The sequence below is a fragment of the Hevea brasiliensis genome, chromosome 10, assembly GCF_030052815.1.
Source record: "Hevea brasiliensis isolate MT/VB/25A 57/8 chromosome 10, ASM3005281v1, whole genome shotgun sequence".
Lineage (NCBI taxonomy): Eukaryota > Viridiplantae > Streptophyta > Magnoliopsida > Malpighiales > Euphorbiaceae > Hevea > Hevea brasiliensis.
Window position 1 is genome coordinate 68,053,519 of NC_079502.1, and position 8,282 is coordinate 68,061,800.

The window sequence follows — 8,282 nt, forward strand, 5'->3', positions numbered from 1 at the left end:
AGACAAATCTAGCACACAAAAATTGAGAAATTGACCAAATTTTGCACCAAAGGTGCAATCTGTCTAGCTTTAGTAAATTGACCATATCTTGGTCTATATAATTCATAATGACCTGAAATTTTGCCCCGAGTGCAATAAGACATAGAGCTACAATTTTGCTTCTTTGACCAGAAGCTAAAATGTCACACCTTACCCCTCTGTAAGGCATAACATGATCCCATAGAATACTTAACGAACTACCGAACTTCACCTACCGATAACTCATTAAGTACCCTACAAGGGATTTTAAAACAATTTTCTTATTTTTGATAAGTGGTGAGCATTTTCTAATAGGCATTTAAAACATTTAGTTAAAATTAAAACTAGTTAATATTTTTGGTCCATTTTAGTTTTCCGCAAATTCTATAGAAATTTTGATAGAGTTTCCTCTGTATTTTGAGAAAACTGTTCTTCAAATACCTATAAAAAGCACTTCTAAAAGTTTTTCTCAACCACTACTTCGGTTTCACAATCAAACTCAATCAATTTCTCAAAATTCACAAGTTCAATAGTTCTCAAAATACTGTCAATCAATATCATACATATTTCATTAAAAAAAAAATAATTTATACACAACCTTACAAATTTATATCAAAAGAAACATAAACTAAACTTTATTACAAACTTCATACAAATTTGTGTACAAGCTGCTCAAGACCCATTTTTACATGTCCATACATTTATGTGCAATATATACATCAAAAGAAGTATTTACAGTTAGGGTATAAATTATACCCGAAGACTTCAAAGAAGAATGATCCTCAATTCTCAGTAGCTCAGTCTGCTGCTCCTCTAGTCTCTGTATCTGCGACAGCAATAAAAGCTATCGCTGAGTACTAGGACTCAGTGGTGCACAATATACTAAAATAATCTTTATGCAAAACTTAAAGCACATTCATTCAAAAATTTAGCTAAACATGAAAATTAAATACAATCATGCATTGTGAGATTTTACATGTAAACCAAGTTCATTTCAAAGTATCAAAACACATTTCATAAAACCCACAGTTAAATCATGCCATTCTAAACAAATAGAATCTCAATAGCCAGAGGCTAAAGAGAAATCATATCACAAGGCTAGCTAGCTCAAATATATGGATATCCATTCACATCCTCTTCTACTGGCACACCTCAACACTTCTCCAGAGAAGGAATCAAAATTCGAAACTAATTACCCCCACTAGTCGTGCTAGTGAGGTGTTCAAATATATGGTCATGACACTGTGGTTTCAAAACTTATCTTAACAATTTGCTAAACATTGTCATTTCAAATATACACAATAACTTTTACAATTTAAATCAAACATCATAAAAATGCTATAATCCAATATTTCACATTATTCATAACATTATGCAAAAGATGATTATAAAAGTATATGTTGTGCACAAACCTCAAACGAGTCGCCTGTTGGCCTTGACTCGACTCCTCGGGTTCTGTCCCGGTATTCTTTTCCACTGAAACACGAAATTTTCCAATGTTTCAGTACTAAAACTTAAAATAAATCCAAAATAAACTTAACTTCACATTTACCTAGCTCTAACGTGTTAAATTCGATGTTCTCGAAATTTTTGTGTTTCGGGTTACTATTCACTGCACTATTGAAGTCAAATTATTGACTTTCTAAGGCTTAATAGGTATGGGAACTCCAACTTCACCCACATACCACATTTTGGTCACCAAACTTGTTGGTTTTGGTCATTTGTTTAAAGCTTAGGTCATTTTGGCAAAATTGCCAATTTTTGGTTTTGGTTCTCCGAAGTTGCACTGTTTCATTGGTCAGTCTACTGTTGGAATTTGACAAAACTTCCTTCATAGAAAATGTTCCTTATTGTCTTAAGTGTATTCTCATTTTTGGATCACCTCAATCGGAGTTTTTTAGCTCAAGTTATGGCCAAAATAAGTTTACTGTTCACGCAATCGCTCATACTGCATTTTTGGGTTCTGGCAGATTTTGGTCCAACTTTGGTCAGTAATTTGATTAAGTTAAGTTCATAATTTGGTCTAAATTTCTTCATATGAAATGTTCTACTATGTCTTAGGTTTCCATCGGTTCAAGAATCGCCTAAATCCGAGTTTTCTAGATGGAGTTATAGCCATCCAAACATTGCTGCTCAAATGGAAATTCTAGAAATCTCAGTACAGTAAATTTCACTTTGCTCAATGATTTGATTAGGTTAATGACATAATTTGGATTGTTGTCCTTCATGAAAGTTTTAGATCTATATCTTATCTAATTACGGTTAAAATTTCAGATCAATTTGATCTACCTATCTCGAGTTATTACCAAATGAACAGTTATTGTTCCTTTCGTCAGTTTGGTGCAGGGGCAGCCTGCTATCAATTCACTTTGGTCAATTGTTTCACCAAGTTTTGGTCAGTTTTTGGCCATGGTTCCTTAATGAAAATTGTGCTCTTTTATGTCTATTTTCATCTCCAATTGGTGGCATATCCATTAGGCTTGTAAAATTTGAGTTTTGGTCCTTCAAAGTAGGTTTGGTCATGCTGCCAACAGCATGACCATTTACCTACGAATTTGGCTTAATTTTCTACCATTCCCACACAACTTATTTGGTCATAATTGACCATTATTTCACTTCAAAATAGGTCCAACATGCCATTTATGCATTTCTCTAAATTTTGCCTCAAAACCCTAAGTCCAAAACCCTAATCTCACTACTTTGTTACCATTAACAATTTCAATGCCTATATACATGCTTCTTTAACTCTATCAAGCTCATATACACCTTAAAGTCCATCAAATTCATGCACACACATCAAAACCCTAGCTAGATGAGTTTTGCTTTAATCCTCCAACAATTAATTTATTTTCATTTTAAGCATAATTCTAAGTTAATTGAACTATAAACACAATTAATTCAACTAGAATTTCAAGTTTAGCTTACTAACCTTTCTTTGAATTTTCAATCTTCAAATCTTTCACTTTCTCTCAATTCTTCTCCTTCTAATCTTCCTTTCAAGACTTGCTTATAATTTTTCTTCAAGAAAATTAAAGGATTTATGGTGGAATTAGTGTTTAGAAAGCTTAAAAATAAGCTTTCATGGAGGAAAATTTGAGAGAGAGAACTTGGTAGAGAAGGAGACGGCAATGGAAGGGAAGAAGGCCAAAATGACTTTTTTTTTCTTTTAATTTATTAGTTTCATATGTATTTTCACTTAATTGACTTGGTCAATTATGGTAGGAAAATTAAAAATCAATTGTGACATCATTTTGATGTCATAAAGTAATGTAATTAGCTTTTTCTTTTCTTTTCTTTTTTTTTTCATTCATCTATTAGTTCTTTAATTTAATTCCCGATTCTGAAATTTTCTTTTCTCTGATTTTATTTGTGATTAGGTCAGAGTCACTCCTGGTCAATTGACCAAATTGCCCTCGCGGTTTATCCCGTTTACAAATAATCCAATATTTCTTCCGCTCCTCGACCTAATTATTTGACCGGCTTAACGCTTCTTTTTCATGATTTTCTCTTTTCCATCGTGTTCATAAGGGTCCTAAGGACCGCAAATCACTTTTTACGGTTCAAATTTGAGTTTAAAATGACTTCGCAATCGTTCCAGAGAGGTCACTCATCGCCGTGACTCTACTGCTTAACCTCTTATGTTCTGCTTTTTCTTATTTATAGTTAACTAATTAAACATTACTAATTATTTGTATTTATGGCTTCTCAAGTTGTCTTAAGTGTGGCTCTAATCCCAATAATTGTCCGGACCGACACCGGCCACGAATGATGAAATCTACTGTGCTATGCAACGGGGTGTTACAATTCTCCCCCTTAAATAAATTTCGTCTCAAATTTTTACTCAGTATCAATCTCTCAACAGTGTGGGTGTTGTCTCCTCATGTCCTCCTCTCGCTCCCAAGTAGCTTCTGGCCCGAATGATGGTTCCACAAAGACTTTTACCAACCAGATTCGCTATTCCGTAGTCGCTTCACCTCATAAGCCGTAATCTTTATGGGTTCTTCTTCATATGTGAGGTCCGATTTACTTCTATTTCTTCTATGGTAGTACATGAGATGGGTCCGATCGGTACCTCCTCAACATGGACACATGGAAGACATTATGTATCTTCTCCAACTCGAGGTAGTGCCAACCGATATGCCAAAGGACCCACTCTTTCCGTAACCTCATATGGCCCGATAAAACGAGGACTTAGTTTCCCTTTCTCGCGAATCTCATAATCCTCTTCCAAGGAGAAACCTTGAGGAAAACTTTCACCCATCGCTGCACTCAATATCCCTTCTCTTCAAATCAATGTAGGACTTCTGACGATCTGATGCAGCTTTAAGTCGATCTCTGATCACCCGGATTTTCTCTTCAGTCTGTTGAACAATTTCGGGTCCAATCATCTTTCTTTCACCCACGTCATCTCAACACAACGGGGTTCTACATTTTCTGCCATACAAAGCTTCATATGGAGGCATCCCAATGCTTGATTGGTAGCTGTTGTTATAAGCAAACTCAATCAAAGGCAAGTGTGTATCCCAACTACCCTCAAACTCAATCACACAAGCCCGTAGCATGTCCTCCAATATCTGAATTACTCTCTCAGACTGGCCATCTGTCTGTGGGTGGAATGCAGTACTGAAGTTCAATCTAGTTCCTAGGGCTCTCTGAAGACTACCCCAGAATCTAGAAGTGAACCTAGGATCTCTGTTTGATATGATAGATACTGGCACTCCATGTAGTCTCACAATCTCATCAATGTATAACTTGGCCAATCTTTCTAAACTGTAGTCCATCCGAACTGGTAGAAAATGAGCAGACTTAGTTAGTCCACAACAATGACCCAAATCGCATCATGACTCTTCCGTGTCCTCGGAAGTCCCATTACTAAATCCATCGTTATTCTTTCCCATTTCCATTCTGCATCGTAGTGGATGTAACAACCCAATGGTACTTGATGCTCGCTTTACTTGTCGACAAGTTAGGCATTTGGATACAAACTCGCCACATCTCTTTTCATACCCATCCACCAAGAATGCTCCTTTAGCCCTCTATACATTTTTGTGCCACAATGGTGCATGGCAAAAGGAGACTCATGTGATTCCTTCAAAAAGATCTGCCTCAAATCAAAATCATTAGGAACACATTCTCGCTCGGTAGCAATAGACCATCATCTCTGATTGAGAATTCTGGTTTCTTGCCCTGTCGGACTTCTTCCATCAACTTCTGATACTTCTGATCATTCTGAGCAGCCATTCTTATCTGATCAATCAACACTGGCTATACATGCCATGCAACTGCTGTCTGCCCCTCATCATTAATCTCTAAACTGGCATGTAATGATCTCAACTCATGTACCAAAGACAAAGGAGTAACTCGTAGACTTGCCATAGTCTTGATACTTAAGGCGTCAGCCACAACATTAGCTTTCCCTGGCTGATAGTCTATCAGACAATCATAGTCTTTTATCAACTCTAACCATCTCCTCTGTCTCAAATTCAGCTCTTTTTGGGTGCCCAAATACTTCAAACTCTTATGATCTGTGTAGATGTAGCACTTCTCCCCATACAAATAATGTCTCCAGATCTTAAGAGCAAACACAATGGCTGCAAGCTCCAAATCATGTGTCGGATAATTCCTCTCATGCGGTTTTAGCTGGCGTGATGCATAGGCAATGACATTTTGATCTTGCATCAACACACAACCTAACCCATTGTGAGAAGCATCAATATAAATTGTATACTCTTTACCCGGAGTAGGTAAAGTCAGGACTGGAGCCTCTGTCAAACATCTTTTCAACTCATCAAAACTTTGCTGGCATTTGTCCGTCCACTGAAATTTCACATCTTTTCTAAGTAACTTGGTCAATGGAGATGCCAACATGGAGAATCCCTTCACAAATCTACGGTAGTATCCAGCTAAACCTAGAAAACTACGAATCTCTGTGACATTTCTGGGTGGCCTCCAATTAAGGACAGCTTCAATCTTGCTTGGATCTACCTTAATACCCTCTTCTGATACTACATGCCCCAAGAAAGATATTTCCTTCAGCCAAAATTCACATTTCGACAATTTAGCATATAGCTGTTTCTCCCTCAAAGTTTGCAGTACAATTCGTAGATGTCTATCATGCTCTTCTGCATTCCCCGAATAGACCAATATATCATCAATAAATACCACAACAACCGGTCGAGGTATGGTCTCAAGATAGTGTTCATCGATCCATAAAAGCAAATGAGCATTAGTTAACCCGAATGGCATGACTAGGAATTCATAATGGCCATAGCGGTTCTCAAGGCGCTTTAGGAATACTTTGTTCTTGTACTTTCACCGATAATAACTCGATCTCGTGTCAATTTTGGAGAACACACCGCACCTCAACCGATCAAACAAGTCATCAATGCGGGCAATGGATATCTATTCTTTATCGTCACCTTATTCAATCGCTTAATTAATGCATAACCGAGAGTGCCATCCTTCTTCTTTACGAACAACACCGCGCTCCCAAGGTGACACACTAGGTAGATAAAGCCCTTGTCAAGCAATTCTTGCAATCGCACTTTCAACTCTTTCAATTCTCGCAGTGCCATTCTATATGGCGTTATGGAGATTGGGTCCACACCGAGCATAACATCAATCTCAAATCGCACCTCTCTTTCTCGGAGGTAATCCGGCAATTCATCAGAAACACATCCGAAAGTCACATACCGTAGGGATGTCCCTTAGTGCCGACTCCCACCGGGTGTCTATCACATGTGCCAAGTATGCTTCACACCCTTTCTAATCATCCTTCCGCTAGTGCAGCCAAATGATGTTTGATGGCGATAAATGCCTCTCCCGTGTATTACCACATCACCGTATAAAGGGAGACCAAAAGTGATCGCTTTCGCCTACAAATCAATCATGGCGTGATGCCTGGCTAACCAATCCATGCCCAAGATGATATCATACTCTCTGAAGGGCATTTTAATCAAGTCGAACAGGAAAACATGTCCTTGGATCACCAAAGGACAATCTCTATAAATTCTGTTGACCCGGACCTCTTGTCCTAAAGGACTAGTTACTAGCACTTCAAAACCCATTTGCACACATGGAACAGCAAGTGAACTGACTATGCTAGCACTAACATATGAAAGGGTTGAACCCGGATCAAACAATACAAATACATCTTGACCAGAGATAGAGAATGTACCAGCTACCACATCAGAAGTCTCAGCCTCTTCACGCTGTCTCATTGCGTAGATTCTGGTTGAAGCACTTCCTTGTCCTGACTGACCAATTGTGCCCTGACTGCCTGAAGCAGTGCCTCTACCTCTGCCTCTTCCTCTGCCAACTGACTGTGAACCTTTGGGAGCAGGACTGCAATAGATCCTCGGCGAGTAGGAGCTGGACCATATCTCGGAGCACTAGTACAGTCTCTTGCTAAATGACCCTTGCCTCCGCAGTTAAAGCAGGCTCCAGTGGCCCAATAACATTCCCCCCCATGAATCTTGCCACAAGTCTCACAGGGGTGGGCAGACTGTGAACCCCTGCTTGACTGCTGACCAGACCTAGGGTCTCTCTGTCCGAAGAATCGGCCCCTACTAAATCTTCCACCTCGACCCCTGCTGGGTCCACTAAACTTCTTTCTCTTTCCAGAGGTAGCACCAGAACTTTGTTCAACTGATTTTTCCCCCTTGTCTTTTTCTAATTTCTCGACTTTTTCCCTCACTGGGTTTGCTTCTGCTTCAACTCTCTCCAGTTCAAGTGCTTGAGACATAAGTTCTGAGAAGTTGCTGTGTCGAAATCCCACAACTTGCATCCTTATGCTGGGCTTCAAACCCGTTTCAAATCTCTTGCATCTTGCTTTACTGGTAGTAAGGAGACTCTCCGCATAGTGACTCAGGCGGGAGAACTCCCTCTCATACTCTGCCACTGATCGATTTCCTTGTTTCAAACTCAAAAATTCTTGCAATTTCTGATCAACATATGCGTCTGGGATGTATTTCTGTCTGAACTCTCTGATGAAGTCATCCCAGGTTAGCACTGGTGGTTCTGCCAAGCTGTGGGGGATGGTCTTTCACCAATCATATGCATCCCCTTGCAGTAGCGACACAGAATATTTGAACTTCAACTCATCTGGGCAGTGCAATTTCTTAAACACCCTGTCCATTCTTTCAAGCCATTGCTCTGCCTCTAAAGGGTCCACTGTACCCTTAAATTCTGCAGCCCCATACTTCAATAATTTATCATACTGTCTGGCTGGAGGCAGTGGTTGTGTCACAGGTGGTTGGGGTGGA

General features: G+C 39.0%; 1 long non-coding RNA gene across 1 annotated transcript; it reads right to left on the reverse strand.

Moving 5' to 3' along the window:
- Nucleotides 1-636: 636 nt before the first annotated feature.
- Nucleotides 637-7,341, reverse strand: LOC131169518 (uncharacterized). The gene is made up of 2 exons (XR_009140456.1): nt 7,196-7,341; nt 637-844 (listed from the first exon to the last, which is right to left on the reverse strand). It is a non-coding gene; the product is annotated as an uncharacterized LOC131169518 (long non-coding RNA).
- Between the last annotated feature and the right edge of the window lie 941 nt (nt 7,342-8,282).